This window comes from Bos indicus x Bos taurus, chromosome 28 (assembly GCF_003369695.1).
Source record: "Bos indicus x Bos taurus breed Angus x Brahman F1 hybrid chromosome 28, Bos_hybrid_MaternalHap_v2.0, whole genome shotgun sequence".
NCBI lineage: Eukaryota > Metazoa > Chordata > Mammalia > Artiodactyla > Bovidae > Bos > Bos indicus x Bos taurus.
The window spans coordinates 44,213,681-44,234,451 of record NC_040103.1 but is presented as its reverse complement, the minus strand read 5'-3'; the positions used below and the strand labels follow the sequence as shown (position 1 = coordinate 44,234,451).

General features: G+C 41.7%; 1 protein-coding gene across 4 annotated transcripts in view; it reads right to left on the bottom strand.

Moving 5' to 3' along the window:
* MARCH8 (membrane associated ring-CH-type finger 8) overlaps window positions 1-5,917 on the bottom strand; it is a 110,244-nt gene extending 104,327 nt beyond the window's left edge. For 2 of the 4 annotated variants that reach the window (XM_027530992.1, XM_027530987.1), the window contains exon 1: window positions 5,780-5,917. The gene's annotated coding sequence lies outside the window, so the exon portion shown is untranslated. Of the gene's footprint in view, window positions 1-5,262; window positions 5,597-5,779 lie in introns of those variants that run through there. The other 2 variants (XM_027530999.1, XM_027530996.1) reach the window with 2 other exon arrangements.
* Window positions 5,918-20,771: the final 14,854 nt, after the last annotated feature.

Sequence of the window (20,771 nt, the reverse complement as noted above, 5' to 3'; positions counted from 1 at the left end):
TCGGCATCCTGACCAACACTTGCTATTGTCAGTCTTACAAATGTTAACCACTCCTGTAGGCAAACAGCTGTTCATTTTTATTTGCATTTCCATAAATGACTAGATACGTTGAGAATTTTTAAAGTGCCTATCAAAAAATTTAAATGTCTTCTTTCGTGAAGGGTCTGTCCAAATCTTTTACCAATGTTGTGATTTGGGCACTGTGTGCCTTATTATTGATTATTGTTGTTGATTAGCCACTAAGTCATGTCCAGCTCTTTTGCAACCCCATGGACTGTAATCTGCCAGGATCTTGTGTCTATAGGATTTTCCAGTCAACAATCCTGGAGTGGGTTGCCACTTCCTTCTCCACGGGAATCTTTTCAAACAGATCAAACCCATGTCTCCTGCATTGGCAGGTGGATTCTTTACCACTAAACCACCAGGGAAGCCCATTGTTGATTATGGAGGTCCTTTCCATAGACTGGATGAAGGCTCTTTGTCAGATATATGAATCGCAAATATCTGTTCCCCACTGAAGCACATGTTTCCCTTGTCTTAAAACAGTACATGTGTACACGTTCAGTTGCTCAATAGCGTCCGACTCTTTTCGACCCCGTGGACTGTAGCCCGAAAGGCTCCTCTGTGCATGGGATTCTCCAGGCAAGAATACTGGAGTGGGTTGCCGTTTCCTCCTCCAGGGGATCTTCCCGACCCAGGGACTGATCCTCGCCTCCTGCATCTCCCGCATTGGCAGGCAGATGCTTTATCACTGTGCCACCTGGGAAGCCCTAAAACAGTACAGAAAGTTTAAATTTTAAAGTACAGAAGCTTTTAACTTTTATTAAGCCTAATTTAACATTAAAAAAATTATAGTTAGCACTTTATTTTGTATCATGTATATGACTGAATGTTTACTCCTCAGACTGGAAACAAAATATGGATGTCTGCTTACCACTTCTACCATCATATTGGACTTGAGATTCTAGCCAGGTTTAGCCACTCAGGCAAAAAAGAAAAAAAGAGAAAGGCAGGAGGGAAGGCAAGAAGCAATAAGCAGAAATAAATGAGTGAAGCTGTCATTATTCAATGATTACGTACATAGACAATCCTGAAAAACGGCCCTAAAGACTACCAGAAATAATCAGTGAAGTTAGAAATGCTGTGTGACACAGAGGGAATATACAAAACCATTGCATTTTTACATGTTAGCAATGAAAAAGTGGACAATTACTTTTTAAATCCATTTATAATGACATCAAAAACCATAAAATATTAAAGATATAAATTTTACAAAATATGTATAGGACCTGCATACACTAAAAAACTAAAAAAAACATGTTGCAAAATATTAAAGAATTAAATAAATGACAGATTGGGAAATTCACTATTAAGATAGCAATTTTCTACAAATTGATCCAGAAATTCAAGGCAATTGCAATTGAAATTCCAATAAGTTTTTGAAACAAGCCGATTTTAAAATATTTATGAAAATACATAAAACCTAAAATACCTGAAACAGTTTTGAAAATAATGAACAAAGTTGGAGGATTTATAGACCAATTTCAAGCCATACATAAAGCCACAGTAAGGCAGACAGTACAGTATTGACATAAAGAAAGGAAGAAAGAAAGTGAAGTTGCTCAGTCGTGTCCGACTCTTTGCTACCCCATGGACTGCAGCCTACCAGGCTCCTCCGTCCATGGGATTCTCCAGGCGACAATACTGGAGTAGGGTGCCATTTCCTTCTCCAGGGGATCTTCCTGACCCAGGGATCGAACCCAGGTCTCCCATGCTGCAGGCAGACGCTTTAACCTCTGAGCCACCAGGACATAACAAATCAAGAGGAGACAGAGCCTAGAAACAAACCACACACACGCATCGCAGCTAATTTCCGACAGGAATGAAATTCAGTAGGCAAGGAACGGAGAAATTCAATAGGGAAAGGATACTCTTTTCAACAAATAATACGAAAACAACTGTGTATCCATAGAGGAAAATAACGAACCCAAACCCATACCTCACACCACACACCTCCATCAGCCCTCCCAAAATAGGTCACAAATTTAAATATATGAATATATGACCTAAAACCATAAAACTTTCATAAAGAAAACATATGAGAAAACGTCTATGGTCTACATTTTTCATACAACAATATCTCAGGTATCTTTTAATGTTAATAAATATAAATCTTGCATTTTTTAAAAAGTAAGAAAAATACAGAGAAAATCCTTAAAATTTTTTGAAACATGTCTTCATTTAAAATAAAATTTCAAAACTCACTGTGAGTTCCTCATTCATATGGTTTCATGAGTGACGTATTTCATAAACATTTTCCCAAAGAGCTACACTGACATCTGAAGGTCTTTGTAATGCAGAGATGCTCACCGAAGCAGTACCATGCTAATAAACTTAACGCAGATGGCAAGTATCACAGTGAATCAAAAACTACATGTAAACAAAATTATCAACTATTTTCAACCCAACAAAGTGTATGCTTTGTAGAACTGAAAAGATGGATTCCCTTGCCCTTTCCAGCATCCTTCCACAATTCTGTAAGCCTGTCTTCCTGACGCCACCTTAACCTCCATGACTCAGATTAAATACCACCTCCTCCAGGAAGTTCTGCCATTCAGTCTAACCTGTTGGGTACTGATCCTCCTCTCAGTTTCCACATTTGTGTCACTTCAAGGTCCTCATCACATTATCCCTGGATTGCACATGATTAACTCCTCTATCAGGTTAAGCACCTGAAGAACTAGCACACTGATCACCTCGGCCTGGCTCCAAGGCGGCAATCTTGCTTTTGCTGCTATTGGCTGTTAGATGAAAACACGAATTAGAAACTTCAGGAATTTCAGAGTGAGTTGAGCAGAGAAACTAGATCAGGCCTAGTCGGGGCTTTTTTTGTGGTTTTTTTTTTTTTCATCCTCAAAATAAAGAGTTAAAAATTATACTCCTTGAAAAAGAATTTCAACATTGAAAATCTTCAAAATAAAACAAACACAAAACTGATAAACAGTTAAAACTAAATGTCTACAGTGCCTATGCTGGTCACTTCCTTACTCACAGGCTGCCAAAGCAAAAGGCCTAAGGACTTCGTGAAGGATTATTTACTGTTGGAGCAGTCCACTGCTTTGGAAAAATGTCTTCAAGTGAGTCAGATAACTGGAGAATAAGTGGGATTGTAAAGTACTTTTTCTAGGAAAAAAACAGTATATATCATTTCATGATCCAATTTTGTTGCTTTTAGAAATTCTGGCAACTTTTTTTTTCTTTCAGTTATTTAAATTGTTTACCACCAAGAAGGTAAACCTAAATAGTATGTGATTATGGCAGAAAGGAAATTGCTACATGGCAGGTGGGGGTGGAAACCAATTAGAAACAGTGCAATTCTTCAAGAACCAGACACTGCTACTGATAACAAACAAGGGGTCTTGACTGCTTGAATCAGTTCACCCCTGTCTATGCATCTATAAAATCTTCCTGGAACTAATTTAAAGAAGACAAAAATGCTGGAGCTAAGGTTGCCAGATTTAGCAAATAAAAATACAGTAGACCCAAGTTAAGTTTTACATAAACAATGAATTTTTAGTAAAGCAAGTCCTATGCAATACTTATACTAAAAACTTACCCATTGTTTACTGAAATTCAAATTTAACTGGGTGTTCTGTATTTTATCTGGCAACCCTAAGGGAAGCCAAAATTAGTCCAATTTCCTCACTTAGTAGCAGAAACTATGACCCCAAGAAGGGAAGTGACTTGCCTACTTAAGCCAACGATCAAGGAAGTGAGTCTGCTTTGAAAAGAGAAAACACAAATACACGAGGGTCACCTTGGGTTCCACTTATGGTGCACCAGAACTCCAATTTTCATTCACCTCACTGAAGCACCAAGGAGACAAGCTCTCAATTATGGTTTTCCACTTTTAATAACTGTTAATTTTAATACACTTACCAATTTGAGTCTTCAAAAACAAATTAGGAGGTGTTCCCTGGTGGCTCAGTGGTAAAGAATCTGCCTGCCAATGCAGGAGACACGGGTTTGATCCCTGGTCCGGGAAGATCCCACATACCACACAGAGCAACTAAGCCAGAGTGCCGCAACTATTGAGCCTCTGCTCTAAAGCTCTGGGGCTGCAACTACCGAGCCCACGCGCTCCAACTGCTGAAGCCCTACTGAAGCCCTTGCGCCCTAGAACCTGGGCGCCACTAAAGAAGGCACTGCAATGCGAAGCTCCCTACTGCAACTAGAGCATAGCGCCCCCTCACTGCAACAAGAGGAAGTCCACCTGCAGCAACGAAGACCCGGCACAGTCAAAAGTAAATAAACAAAAAATTTAAAAAAAAAAGAATGGACAAACAACAACACAACAACAAAATAATAGGAAACTATTTCTCTTAGCTTAAAAAAAAATCCTCCTGGCAATCTTTGTGCCTACACACCACCTCCTCAGATTCTGTTTATGTTCACTCACTACATGAAACAGGATCTTTTCTCCCAAACACAATTCTCTCACAATCCACAATTCTCTTGCCCCAGGGTTCCAAATTTGGAATGTGTTCACATTAGTCCATGGCTCTAACAATTTTAGTTCCTATACTCTCCCAACTTTCCTGTTTTTCAGAGGAAATATCCTAGTGCCTTCAGTTGGTCTCAAATAAAAGGCTCGCGAAGTCCTCCATTCCCACTCTGTGCCCAAGCAGCTAAACCAGCAAAAAGGCATGAGGTCTCACTATCAACACACTTCCTTTCCCGGGACGGGGATGCAACAAAAGATGGAAAGAGAAAGGTCTTTCTAGGAAATTTGGGGCCTTCCTCCACTATATATGCGGAACATACTACGTGACATAGAGTTGGACAAAATCAAAGGAAGAAACAGAAAATTTCATATACTCATTACAGTCATCTTCCGGATCCCATCAAAGTAACAAATACATAAAACAGTCGCTCTGTAACAGCACTTCTCAACCTGGGATCTCTAGGGGCCTCATGGGGTAGTGGGAACCGGGGAAGGGGGAGGAAGACAGCAGGCAGATAAAGATTTTGCTTTTTACGTATCAGGGTCCCAAACAAGATTTTAAGAAAGAAGGTTCCGTTGTATTCCTAAAAGCCTGGGGTGGGGGTGGGGGTGGGGGTGGGGAAGTAACGTACAACCACTATGACTTTCTCTAAGTTTTCCATTAAAAACTGCACCCTAGTGAACAACAATCCAAATCGTGTCGGATGAAAAACCGAAAGTCAAACAGAAATTCAGACATTAAAGGACAAACTATCTACCTATCCTTTCTCTCTGGCAGCTGCCAAGGTATGCAGGTCTCTCTAGAGATCACACACGTCAGAAACGGAAGGTCCTCACAAATCACCTAGTCCAGACTTGCATTTTACAGATGTGGGAACTCAGGCCGAGAGGAGGGCTGACTTGCCCAAGGTCTCACAGCCCGTCGCGGGCAGGGCTTCAGTTGGGACTCCACGTTGGCAGCCCTGGGCCCTCAGCTTCCCGATGGCTCCTGAGGCCCCCAGCTTGGCCGGATCCAAGGGCGCCAGAGAGCCTGGGCGGAAGAGCCCACATCCCGGGGTCGCTGCCTGCTTTCGACCGGCTCCGCGCCGGGCCCGGCCCAGGGTGCTACGGAGCGCCGACCTGGACGGCCGCCCCCGACCCGCCCACCTGTCGCGGACCGCCGGGCGGCAGCCACACCCCCTGCCAGGGCCAGGGGTTCGGCCGGCCTCGACGGCGCCTGGCACCGGCTGCTGCGCGCGGCGCGGGGTACGCCGGCCGGAAGGCCGCAGGAGTTACCTCAAGTGGGCGCTGAGCTCGCGGCAGGGCCGCCCCCGCCGGCCTGGAGCATGCCGGAGACGCGGACGCAGCAGACGCTGCAGCTCGGCCACCGCGGCGCCTGTTTACACCCCTCCGCGGGAGGACGCCGACCGGCCCGTCACGTGACGCACACGTCACGTGCTCGCCCGGGGTGGGGCGGAGGCGTTGCCCAGCGACGACGGCGCTCTAGGGGCGGGCGGCTGCGGCGACGGCAGGGTCCCTCAGCGCTCCCCCATCACCTGCGTTTGTCCAGTCGACGAACGACGCGTCCTGACCGACCCGGCGAGGAAAAGCAACGTCTCCCACCACCCGGCTTCCTCGTTTAGTGACCTCCAGGGCTGACTGCTTGTATTATTCGTGTCTTGGATGGGGGAGGGAATTCTGTCCGGCTTTAAGATGTGGAACTTGGAGAGAAAAATGGAAAATACTGCCTTACCTACCCAAAGCTAGCGAACAGACGGCGAGCAGAGGAATAAGTAATGATGATTTGAGCTTCATTAACGAACAACTGTTTGGTTTTGCTCCCTACTGTGGAATGAAGGTCCGCAGCCAACCATCTCCCCCGCCATAGAAAGGGTGTGTGTGAAGATGGCTTATGGGACTTCAGATTTTTATTTTAATTTTATAGTATCAATTTTTCCATGATTAGTCTTTGTATATGTAAGTAAAAACATATCTGAGTAAATATTTGATTTGGCGCTGAGCAGCTCTCCGCATCAGACTTTCCTCATTATAGCGAAGTCACTCGGATTGTAGTGACTACTTCTACCAAGTGTGGTTTTTCCTAGATCAAACTTTGCAGAAGCATAGATTGAGACACTGACAGGTTCTCCCATAATATTCACTATAAACTGGGTAAAAGACATAGTTTATATTCTTACTGAATTGATGCGTAAAATGTGAGCAAATACCCCTAAATATTCCAGAGTCGTTCCGTTGTCAAGGTGTGAACTATCGAATAGTCATGTTCCTCCATTTATTTCCGATCACTTGGCATACTTAGCTATCTATGAGCAAATTGACACGGTCACAACAGTGGACTCAAAATATCCTCTAGGTCAGCATTTACCCGTAGTGTGCTGAGTCGCTCAGTCGCGTCCTACTCTGTGACCCCATGAACTGTAGTCCACCAGGCTCCTCTGTCCATGGAGATTCTCTGGGCAAGAATACTTGAGTGGGTTGCCGTGCCCTCCTCCAGGGGATCTTCCTAGTCCAGGGATGAAACCCAGGTCTCCCGCACTGCAGGTGAATTCTTTACCATCTGAGCCACCAGGGGCAGTAGGACAAGGTCAACACCGTCTTCATTTCTGTAACACACCCAGAATGCAGCACTCCAGAGTACAAAATATAGTGATGGATCGTCTGCATGTCCATCCTGTACTACGGAGAACAGGCAAGGTGCCACAACTTGGCTCATTTCTGCTGCCTGTGGCAGCGGATGTTCCTTGAAGGCAGAGCAGTATCTTCCACTGCTATTCCTTATGCCTAGACCGTATCTGGGAAGCAAAGAAAGTTGTCTAGTCTATGGCCATGGAACCCTGCCATCCTTCTGAAGGAAGTGGCAAAGAACCTTTGTAGATCCAGAAGGATCTGTTAGGCAGTACTCATAGAGGCAGTGAATGCTAAGGCAAGTCCTGGCTCACCCATTACTGTGTAGGCAGTTTAACATTTGATCCCCTTTCTCCATCTATCTAAGAAACTACCTATTGAATAAAGATGAAATAAAATAATGCTGGCACACCACTTTAAAGTGCCCAGCACATACAGTGCCCATTAAATGCTAATCGTATTATAGACCTATGGCAAGAGGCTAGTAGGACAGATCAGAGTCCCAAGGGAATGGGAGCTTACAACTTGAATATATCCAGGTCCTAGGTCTGGATTCTTGCCACATGGACTGCAGTTGGGGGCTTCCCAGGTGGCTCAGTGGTAAAGCATCCTCCTGTCAGTGCAGAGATGTGGATTTGATCTCTGGATTGGTAAAATAACCCTGGAGGAGGAAATGGCAACCCACTCTAGTCTTATTGCCAGGATGATCCCATGGACCAAGGAGCCTGGCATGCTATAGTCCATGGGGTAACAAAGAGGCAGACAAGACTGAAGCAACTCAGCATGCAGGGACTGGGGTTGAGGACAAGATTACCAGCAAGGAAACTATAAGCACAACTGGAAAGAAGTCTTTGCACCTAGAATGGGAGTTTGCTGGTAAGGAAAGTATGGGTGACCAGGTGCTCACTCCAAAGGGAGCACAATTCCAAGTCTGCCTGTGGCAATGGGGACTCCTAATATACTAGCTTTCCATTGCCTAAACCCGGAGAGGCATCGCCTACTCTTTCCTAGAGTTGTGGGCAAAGGGTCAGTCCTGAGCCAGATGACCAGTATTACCCCAAGAGCCAGTCAAACCTGACCATCCACCAAATGGTTAAACACATGTAACCATTTCCAGTTTTTTAATGTTTCACTGCAAACAAGATATAAGATATACTGCAATTGTACATAACTCTATAGTGGCATTTCCTCTAATACAGTGGCTATACAAGCAGCAGAATGATGACTATAAAGGAATAATGGGGACTTCCAGAGAGGGGACAGTAACCGGCAGAGGTGCCGCAAAGCTATGAAGGCAGCACCAGCCCTGGTATTTATGTTTCCTGATTCTAAGTGTCTTTTTATTAATAATTACAAAGTCCATGGTTTCATCATGCTGTTTGCCTCTTCTTTCTTGATTTTGAACTTCCTGTAGTACACTGGTGACAGTTTTCTTTCACATGTTGTTTGGTATATTTCAAATATAGAGTAAATGGGATTTTCAGACTGATTAGAGGTGGATGTGAAAGAACAGTGAAGGATGACAGGAAGGTTTCAGACCTGTACAACCAAAGGATCAGAACTGTCATTTAGACAGAGAAGAAGGGATATCTGCAGTTTTGGGGGGAAATCAATAATTTGATTCTGAACAGTAGACATTGAAATGGAGAAATACAGTTAGCAATGGATTATAAGATAGTGGCATTCTGGGGAGACACACAGAGATAAAAATTGGTCAGTGTGTTAAAGAAAGCCACAGGATTGAATGAGATCACAGAGAGCACTAACTTTGATAACTTCTGACCTCAATCCAGAATACAAAATATATTTTCCTTACTGACCAAATACATGTGTATAAAAGTTTCAAGAAGCAAATTTACCCTCCTTTTACCTTTATTTTGTTGGGGTTTTTTGTTTTTTTAAACTTCTGCTCCCAACTCAATTGATTTTTTAACTGAGTACTGGTTGTGTCCTACAGTTTGAAAGTCACTGAAAGTTCCTGACCAAGGACATTAATTACATAATTTCTGGCAAAAGAGAAATCCAAAGGCTAGTCACGTGGCACTTCAGAAATGAGAAGATCAGCAAAGGAAACTTAGGAGCAGCCAGAGGTAAGAGGAGACACAAAAGAGAGGAATCCTAAAGCCTGAAGGAGGAGAGTGCTGCAGGTGTCACTGGCCCTGAGGAGCTGAGTACAGTGAGAACTGACTTTGGGTTTGGCAGTACTATGGTCTGTTGAGGGCTTCAGACCAGAGCCTTTAAGACAGTGCTAGGCTGGGACAACCCTGAGGGATGGGGTGGGGAGGGAGCTGGGAGGGGGGTTCAAGGATGGGGGACACAGGTACACCCATGGCTGATTCATGTCAGTGTATGGCAAAAACCAGTACAGTATTGTAGAGTAATTAGCCTCCAATTAAAATATATATTTTTTAAAAAAGACAGTGCTAGGAATACAAGCTTGATGTTTTTCAAGTTTGAGTTTCAAGAGAGTAAATGGTGATAGCAAGTAGCTGTTTTTTGTTGTAAAGAGAAGCAGGGGAATGGCACAACAGCAGGCAAAAGATGTGGGTGTTTAAGGTTTTCTGTTTAAATATTTATATGCTAATAGAAACAGCCCAGTGATAAGGAAAGACCGATGCAGGAGAGTGTGACAACCATAGAAAGAAACTCCTCAAGAAGGGGTCAGTCATCTGCAGATAGGTAAACAAGGGCTGGTGAGAAGACAGATACGGTTAGCTTGGTAGACTTGTTTGAAGCATGTGGGATTTCTTCTCCAGTTATTCATAGTTTAATAAAAAATAAATAAAAGCTGAGGGGGAAATGTTGCTGTTGGTTTCGGGAGAGGGTGCAGATCATCCAGGAGAATGCTGCAGCCCCACGCAGCCCAGCCCTGATTCCTCACATGGACTGCCATACCTTTCCGCTTCCTGACTTCCACCCTACAGTCTTTTTTCTCCACTATCCCCAGTATGAGTTTTCAAAACTTAAATCCAGTTTTCTCAATTCAGAATAAAGCCCAAAGTTCTTGCCTATAGACCACTCCATGAAATACCCTTTATTTCCTGTCATCTCCCTCACTTGCTTTGCTCCAGCCACCAGGCTTCTCTGGTATTTCTTCATTCAGTTCACTCACTCAGTCATGTCCGACTCTCTGCGACCCCATGGACTGCAGCACACCAGGCTTCCCCGTCCCATCACCAACTCCGGGAGCTTGCTCAAACTCACGTCTGTCGAGTTGGTGATGCCATCCAAGCATCTCATTCTCCACCATCCCCTTCTCCTCCTGCCTTCAGTCTTTCCCAGCATCAAGGTCTTTTCCAATGCTGGAGCTCTTTCTGCACTCTCCTCAAGAAGCATGCTGGGCACCTACCGACCTTTCAGTGTCCTGTCTTTTCGCCTTTTCATGCTGCTCATGGGGCTCTCAAGGCAAGAATCCTGCGGGGTTCACCATCCCCTTCTCCAGTGGACCATGTTTCTCAGAACTCTCCACCACGACCCGTGTGTTCTGAGTGGCCCTACGTGGCATGGCTCATAGTTTCATGAGTTACACAAGGCTGTGATCCAAGGGATCAGTTGGGTTAGTTTTCCGTAATTGCGGTCTGCCCTCCTTTCTTCATTACCTCAGGCAAAGAACACTTTCTCCCCATTTCTTCACTTTGCGACTCTCCTTAAATGTTAACTTTCTCATAGTGACTGTACGTGACCACCCTTTTTAAAACAGCACTCATATCTGTCACCCTTCTCGGCTTGGTTTCTGTCTTAGCACTTATTACCATCTGTGGCTGAGACATTTCCAGCTCATGAACTATCCATTCCCCACCCCCACAATTCTTACAATTAGGGCCATATGCCTAGCTCCAACCAATGGGCTGTGAGCACAAGGATGCTTCTATGCTTCTAGGCAAAAGCATATGGGAGCCACCATGCAACCCTCCAGCTCTCTTCCACTGTTGCAGCAATCTCAGAGATCATGTGTTGCACCAGCAGGCCATACAACAGCAACAGACTGAATCACTGAGTCACCTCCTCAAGCAGTAAGTTGCCTGAGAAGTTGCAGGGGTGAGGAATAAACTTTGTTGTGTTAAGCCACTGAGCTTTGGGGAGTTAATGTGTTACCACATCATAACAGCATCTATTTATTATGGTCTGAATTATGTCTTTAAAAGTTATATGTTTAAGTCCTAAGTCCAAGGACCTCTGAATGTGACTGTATCCAAGAAAGGCCCTTTAAAAAGGTGCTTAAGTTAAAGTAAGATCATTTGAGTGGTCCCTCATCCATTATAAGTGGGCATCCTCGTAAGACGAGGACAGGTGCCCACAGAGGGAAGACAACGTGAAGACTCAGGGAGAAGGCTCCTATCTGGAAGCCACGGGGAGTGGCGTCACAGACCAGCCCTGCCAGCTCCTTGATCTCAGACTTCCAGCTTCCAGACCTGGCAGAAAACAAACTGGTTAAGCCACCCAGTCTATGATACGTTGTTACGACAGCCCGAGTGAACAAATAGATCCTAACACCAGTGCTCCACCTGGCATGTGTATTTCTGTGGTTTCCCTTCTCTAGAATGTAAGCACACGACGAAAGCATGCTATGTCCACAGCCTTTAGAATAGTATCTGACACCTACCTCCCAGAGGCTCAATAAATACTGAATGAATGAATCCTGTATTTAAATGAAATTTAAACTGAGGGGAACCCTTAACTGTTATGAGTAAAGACGAACTGGTAAAACCTACTTTGGAAAACTCATTACTATCATCTAATAGGTCTGTGATCCAGCAACTCTGCTCTTAGACAGACTCCAAAGAAATGTGTATAATGTGCTCCAAGGGACATGTGTACCAGTGTCCACAGCAGCTCTGTACGTAGTACTCAGAGCTAGAAACAACCCAAATGTCCGTTAACAGTAGATGGAAGAGTTGTGGCACCAGTCATATATCGGGTTGGCCAAACCGTTCAGGTTTTTCTGTAACATGGTACAAAAAAGTCTGAATGAGCTTTTTGTTCAACCCAGTAAAATAATACAGTGATGAAAAATTCAGTACTACATGCAACCCAAATAAGTCCCACAATCAACACTGAATGAAAAAAGCCATGGAAATATATGCCATACAATTCCACTAAGAGTGTTTTGTTTTTTTTTTTCCTGTAAAGCAAAACTGCAGGAATACATGCTTAGGTGGTAAACCCATTTTAAAAAATGCAATAAAATTACTATCACAACAAGGAAGAATGGTGGCTACCTTTAGAGAAGAGGGGGCAGTGACTGGGAAAGGGTAGGAAGCAGGAATGAGTTCTGGGTGCTAACAGTGTTCCATATTTCTTAATGTGGGCAATAGTTTACACAGTGATTTGCTCTGTGGTTACGTCCCTGAACCATATGTATTTTGTATATATTCACTTTTCTGTGTTTTTAAATTTTTAAATGGTTAAAAATGGGAAAAAATTAAAATGCAGGCTTTGTCTAGGGGACAAACCATCCAACAGAATTATCATGATAACAGAATAGAGGCAATGCAGAGATTAATTTTTTTAATTAAATCCTTGAGCTATAGAAAATGTTGAGACTTCAAAACAAGTAGACACATCAAACATCAAGAAAAATTGATGCAAGTGAAATTTAAGACATCTAAAAACTAAGACAAAAATCTGTAAAGTCTCCAGAAACAACCAAATAAAAAACAAACCACCTTACTATCCAAGACCTAAGTATTAGACTAGCACTAGGGTTCTGTCAGCAACACTGCATACGTAAGTGAGTAGCCAACTGTCTTCAAACTTTTGAGGGAAGAGACTGCTAGACCAGGCAAACCCCCAGCCAAGGGTGAGGGCATATGAAAGACACTTTTATACACGTCAGGAAGGCCTCAAAGCTGCTTTCTCCTAGGCCCTTTGAAATGTTCCTCAAGGATCCTGAACAAGAGATGAAAAGAAACACTGTTGTCTAAGTTGGTGAAGTTTCAATGGGCTGTGTTAAGACTGGATGGTAAAATAAAAGTCAATACTGATTTCCTTTTTCAGAGGGTTAGATGGAAGTTGTATAGGAGGGTGTCCTTAGAGGAAATAAACTGGAATATTTATTGCTGGATGGGCATGCTGCATGTTACTCTTAAATGGCTCAGAAAAAGACTAATGAAAATGATTATATACACTCAAAGAGAGTACAAAAATGAAAAATCAGCAGCTAAGGAATCAATGAAAGGACTGTGGGCATTTTTTTTTTTTTTCCTGTGCTTAAAACTTTTCTGTAAATTTGAAAGAATTTCAAAATAAAACAGGCTAAATTAAAACAGAAGGCAAATAAATGATTATGTGAAGAATGTCTTCAAGACTAATTCATAGGGAATTCCCTAGCAGTCCAATGGACTTCTGTGTTTTCACTGTCAAAGCTGAGGGCCAGGGTTCATTCAATCCCTGGTTGAGGAACTAAGACCCCATAAGCCACGTATGGCATGACCAAAGTGAATGAATTAAATAATAAAAAATTAAAATTATCAAAAAACAAAGGGAGAAAAATCAAATCAATAAAATCAGAAATGAAAATGGAGAGATCACAACAGACAACACAGAAATACAAAGGATCATAAGAGACTACTATCAGCAATTATATGCCAATAAAATGGACAACGTGGAAAAAATGGACAAATTCTTAGAAAAGTACAACTTTCCAAAACTGACCCAGGAAGAAATAGAAAATCTTAACAGACCCATCACAAGCATGGAAATTGAAACTGTAATCAGAAATCTTCCAGCAAACAAAAGCCCAGGTCCAGACGGCTTCACAGCTGAATTCTACCGAAAATTTAGAGAAGAGCTAACACCTATCCTACTCAAACTCTTCCAGAAAATTGCAGAGCAAGGTAAACTTCCAAACTCATTCTATGAGGCCACCATCACCCTAATACCAAAACCTGACAAAGATGCCACAAAAAAAAACTACAGGCCAATATCACTGATGAACATAGATGCAAAAATCCTTAACAAAATTCTAGCAATCAGAATCCAACAACACATTAAAAAGATCATACACCATGATCAAGTGGGCTTTATCCCAGGGATGCAAGGATTCTTCAATATCCACAAATCAATCAGTGTAATACACCACATTAACAAACTGAAAAATAAAAACCATATGATTATCTCAATAGATGCAGAGAAAGCCTTTGACAAAATTCAACACCCATTTATGATAAAAACTCTCCAGAAAGCAGGAATAGGAGGAACATACCTCCACATAATAGAAGCTATATATGACAAACCCACAGCAAACATTATCCTCAATGGTGAAAAATTGAAAGCATTTCCCCTAAAGTCAGGAACAAGACAAGGGTGCCCACTTTCACCATTACTATTCAACATAGTTTTGGAAGTTTTGGCCACAGCAATCAGAGCAGAAAAAGAAATAAAAGGAATCCAAATTGGAAAATAAGAAGTAAAACTCTCACTGTTTTGCAGATGACATAATCCTCTACATAGAAAACCCTAAAGACTCCACCAGAAAATTACTAGAACTAATCAATGAATATAGTAAAGTTGCAGGATATAAAATCAACACACAGAAATCCCTTGCATTCCTATACACTAATAATGAGAAAATAGAAAGAGAAATTAAGGAAACAATTCCATTCACCATTGCAATGAAAATAATAAAATACTTAGGAATATGTCTACCTAAAGAAACTAAAGACCTATATATAGAAAACTATAAAACACTGGTGAAAGAAATCAAAGAGGACGCTAATAGATGGAGAAATACACCATGTTCATGGATCAGAAGAATCAATATAGTGAAAATGAGTATACTACTCAAAGCAATCTATAGATTCAATGAAATCCCTATCAAGCTACCAACAGTATTTTTCACAGAGGTAGAACAAATAATTTCACAATTTGTATGGAAATACAAAAAACCTCGAATAGCCAAAGTAATCTTGAGAAAGAAGAATGGAACTGGAGGAATCAACCTGCCTGACTTCAGGCTCTACTACAAAGACACAGTCATCAAGACAGTATGGTACTGGCACAAAGACAGAAATATAGATCAATGGAACAAAATAGAAAACCCAGAGATAAATCCACGGACCTAGGGACACCTTATCTTTGACAAAGGAGGCAAGAATATACAATGGATTAAAGACAATCTCTTTAACAAGTGGTGCTGGGAAAACTGGTCAACCACTTGTAAAAGAATGAAACTAAAACACTTTCTAAGACCATACACAAAAATAAACTCAAAATGGATTAAAGATCTAAACGTAAGACCAGAAACTATAAAACTCCTAGAGGAGAACATAGGCAAAACACCCTCTGACATACATCACAGCAGGATCCTCTATGACCCACCTCCCAGAATATTGGAAATAAAAGCAAAAATAAACAAATGGGACCTAATTAAAATTAAAAGCCTCTGCACAACAAAGGAAACTATAAGCAAGGTGAAAAAGCCTTCAGAATGGGAGAAAATAATAGCAAAAGAAGCAACAGACAAACAACTAATGTCAAAAATATACAAGCAACTCCTACAGCTCAATTCCAGAAAAATAAACGACCCAATCAAAAAAATGGGCCAAAGAACTAAATAGACATTTCTCCAAAGAAGACATACAGATGGCTAACAAACACATGAAAAGATGCTCAACATCACTCATTATCAGAGAAATGCAAATCAAAACCACAATGAGGTACCATTTCACGCCAGTCAGAATGGCTGCAATCCAAAAGTCTACAAGCAATAAATGCTGGAGAGGGTGTGGAGAAAAGGGAACCCTCTTACACTGTTGGTGGGAATGCAAACTAGTACAGCCACTATGGAGAACAGTGTGGAGATTCCTTAAAAAACTAGAAATAGAACTGCCTTATGACCCAGCAATCCCACTGCTGGGCATACACACTGAGGAAACCAGAATTGAAAGAGACACGTGTACCCCAGTGTTCATCGCAGCACTGTTTGTAATAGCCAGGACATGGAAGCAACCTAGATGTCCAACAGCAGACGAATGGATAAGAAAGCTGTGGTACATATACACAATGGAGGATTACTCAGCCATTAAAAAGAATACATTTGAATCAGTTCTAATGAGGTGGATGAAACTGGAGCTTATTATACAGAGTGAAGTAAGCCAGAAGGAAAAACACCAATACAGTATACTAATGCATATATATGGAATTTAGAAAGATGGTAACAATAACCCTGTATGCGAGACAGCAAAAGAGACACAGATGTATAGAACAGTCTTTTGGACTCTGTGGGAGAGGGAGAGGGTGGGATGATTTGGGAGAATGGCATTGAAACATGTATAATATCATATAAGAAACGAATCGCCAGTCCAGGTTCAATGCAGGATACAGGATGCTTGGGGCTGGTGCACTGGAATGACCTAGAGGGATGGTATGGGGAGGGAGGTGGGGAGGGGGGTTCAGGATGGGGAACACGTGTACACCCATGGCAGATTCATGTTGATGTATGGCAAAACCAATACAATATTGTAAAGTAATTAACCTCCAATTAAATAAATTTAAAATTTTAAAAATGTTTAAAAATAAAACAACAAAAAAATTATTTTTAAAAATGAAGAATTCATAACAAACAATATGATTTAAAACATGAACATTCTTAATCTGATAAAAGCAAAGAGAAAAGCAACTGGAAACAAACCCCATGAGCTGTACAAAAAAGGAATGAAAATGACAAAAATATGTATATTTTTGAGCAAAAGAAAGGAATTAAAGGAAAGCCCATTCTAGCAACCCTGGATTATGGGGAAAAAAATATCATACTATTTGTGTCTTCAATAATATTTCTATAAATTTAATACTTTAACTTATTTGTTGCCTTTTAATGTAAAATCAACCTAAAAGCAAAGCAGAAAAGACTATATAATCACTTAAAGTTGATTTAACGAGGGTTAATATGCAATGCTTGGGAACAAGGATAGATAGATGGACAGGAAGGGAATTCCTGCCTTCACGGACTTGGCATCTTGTGCAATTCAAAGGATAGCACAAGTGTCAAAATAATACCATGGTATATTCCATGAAGCAAAAGTACTAATGTAAGAGAGAAAGGGTACTGACTTAAAGATCAGGGAAGCCTTCCTTCAGAAAGTAATGATGGAGCTGGCATCTGACAAAATAGAGTAGGTGTTAATGGGCAAACAAGCTAGGAAAACTAAAAGTTAGTGTGGGCAAATCCCAGAAAACGTGGATAAGACAGTACAGCGTGAGGCTGGAGAAGCAGATGGAAGCCAGAATACAGAGGCCTTACTAGTAAGAAGGGTTGGGATTTGAGTCTTTGTAAAAGAACACAAGTCACTGATACATTTTGACGTTGATGTGCTTAATTTTTTTGGTTCTGTAAGAACAGTACGTTTAAGAATATAAAATGGGTCATGAAGGGCATAGAACTAAATTCGAGGAGCTTGGTCAGGAAACTATTGCAATAGCTCAGGTGAAAGCTATGGTAACATGGACTAGGGTAATTGCAGAGGAGTCAGTGAATTTGAAATACTTTCCTGGTGGCTCAGATGGTAAAGAATCTACCTGCAATATAGAAGATATGGGTTCTATCCCTGGGTCAGGAAGATCCCCGGAGGAGGAAATGGCTACCCACTCCAGTATTCTTGCCTGGAGAATTCCATGGACAGAAGAAACTGGCAGGCTATAGTCCATGGGGTTGCAGAGAGTCAGACAAGACTGAGGGACTAACATTTTCACTTTTTTCAATGTAACTCAGCTGACTGCTGCTGCTGCTAAGTCGCTTCAGTTGTGTCCGACTCTGTGCGACCCCAGAGACGGCAGCCTACCAGGTTCCCCCGTCCCTGGGATTCTCCAGGCAAGAACACTGGAGTGGGTTGCCATTTCCTTCTCCAATGCATGAAAGTGGAAAGTGAAAGTAGGAAGTCACTTAGTCGTGTCCGACTCTCAGCGACCCCTTGGACTGCAGCCTACCAGGCTCCTCCATCCATGGGATTTTCCAGGCAAGAGTACTGGAGTGGGGTGCCATTGCCTTCTCCAAACTCGGCTGACTACTGTGGGCTAAATATGTGTCTCCTCCAAATTCCTATGTTGAAGCCCTAAACCCATTGAGGATGTATTAGGTTTAGGATGAGTAAGGAAGTAATTAAGATTAATGAGGTCATAAGAGTGAAACTCTGACCCCATGGTATTGTCTTTTTTTTATTTACTGATTTGCATTCGATGGGTCTTAGTTGTGGCACACAGACTGACTCTTAATTGTGGCTCACAGGCTTAGCTGCTCCGGAGATGTGGGATCTCAGTTCCCTGAAGAGGGATCAAACAGTGTCCCCTGCACTGTAAGGCAGATTCTTAACCACTGGCCCACCAGGGAAGTCATGCTATTAATGTATGTCTTCATGAGAAGAGACGTCAGAGTTCCATGTGTACACACTAAGGAAAGGCCATGTCAGAAAGCAGCTCTCCGAAAGGCAGCGAGAGAGGGCTCACCAGAGGCCCCCCGTGCTGGACCGTGACCTGGACTTCTAGCCTCCAGAACTGTGAGAAAGCTCATTTCTGTGGTTTAAGCCACAGAGCCTGTGGTGTTCTGTTATGGCAGTATAAGCACTACACTAAGGCACTGAAAAACTGGGAAGTGAAAGTCTAAAATGTATTATCATGCTAAATTCCTTGCCTGTAATAATGTGGTATCAAAAAATAATGTCTATTTACCTTGGCTAGTGTTATGATGGTAACTACCAAAAAAATAAAATTAGAAATCATTACGAGATTGGGGAGGTATTTGGTGAAATCTTTACTTTCATTTTTCATCCTTTTATAGTTTCCCTAAAACTATGTCATTTACTTTCATCACTTTGAAAGGTTAACATAATTTTCAAAGAAAAGTGAAAACATACCTTTTTTCCTAAATTCCAGCCACTCACATCTGTTTTTACAATTTTTGCTGTATGTAACCTTGTCAGTTTTCAATCAACTTTCTTAACCTATATAAATTTATTTTCTACTTGTTACTTAGAGTTACATTTTTCTTCTGATACACATTAAAAATATATAATTATTCTTAAAATGTTCACCTGTGTACTACTTAAAATCATCTCATGTTCCAGGAGTGGTACAGGGGTCATAATTTGGAAAACACTGCTAAATATAAGACTGAATTATCTGTCATAATGGTATAAAACCATATTATTAAATATGTATCAAAAAACTAACTCCTGTCTTTTTCATAATTAAATACCTCCATAAGTCACAACACTTACAAAATTTTAAAACATCCTAGTATGTAAAATTCCCATATTAGAATGACTAAAATTCACTAAACTTAACTATGTGAAATATATGCAAGTTAAAAGTTAAAAATTTTCAGACATTTTTAGTGCCGCTAAAACCAAATGCTTACTGTTTTTAAAAATCCAGAAGCTAGATTTTATTAGTTATATAAAACAGTATAAATGCATTTATTTTTATCATGGTTAAACTGTCCAATACAACAGCGCCTATGTGTAAGGCATTCTACTTACTAGCAATGCAAGGATAGATCTAAGGTCTCTAAAAACTATGATCACTTCCTCATAAGAATTTAAGACATTAAGAAATGCTTCCCAATAATGATATAATATCTTGAATTAAACTGGTTTATTTCTCAGTGACTTAGAAATTAGTAAAAAGACTCAACTTTGACCAAAATCTTTGGTAAACTTAAAGCAAGAGTGATTTCCACAATGCATGGTCTTGGTTTAAAAAGCATAGTGCACTAAGCATATATCAAATGTGTCCTAAGCATTCATTTTTATCTATAGAATAAAACGTTTTGCTCCATGTTTCAGCAGCCTATCCACATAACAGAGTTCTTAAGATTTTAAATATCTAAAGCACAGGTGGTCTTGATAAAGGGAAAAAAAGTGAACTACGCGACACAGAAATATTTTTCACTAGCCTATACAGATAGCCCCCCTTAAAAAGCATGCTATTAACCCTTACTAGCAGAGGGAAGTAGAGGGCTTCCCAGCTGGCACAGTGGTAAAAAATCTTCCTGCCAGTGCAGGAGACATAAGAGATGCTGCTTCAATCCCTGGGTCAGGAAGATCCCCTGGAGTAGGAAATGGCAACCCAGTCTAGTATTTTTGCCTGGAAAAAGTCTCATATACAGAGGAGCCTGGTGGACTACAGTCCATGTGGCTGCAAAGAATTGGACACGACTGAGCACAAGAATGGAGAAGGCGATGGCACCCCACTCCAGTACTCTTGCCTGGAAAATCCCATGGACGGAGGAGCCTGGTAGGCTGTAGTCCATGGGGTCGCTAAGAGTCGGACACGACTGAGCGACTTCACTTTCACTTTTCACTTTCATGCATTGGAGAAGGAAATGGCAACCCACTCCAGTGTTCTTGCCTGGAGAACCCCAGGGACGGGGGAGCCTGGTGGGCTGCTGTCTCTGGGGTTGCACAGAGTCAGACACGACTGACGTGACTTAGCAGCAGCAGCAGAGCACAAGAAATAGAGGAAAGATAACAGGACTCCCCATTTTGCTCACTTCTGTATTAGCCTCTGGCACCCACACATGTCCCACCCGGGCTGGACCAGAGTTGCAGAGTCCACGTGGGTTGCCTGTTAGCTATTTGCCAGGGTTCAGCATCAGATTCAACTAAGCTTCCATAAGGCAAGCGGCCTCCTCAAAGCTTGAATGCTGTAT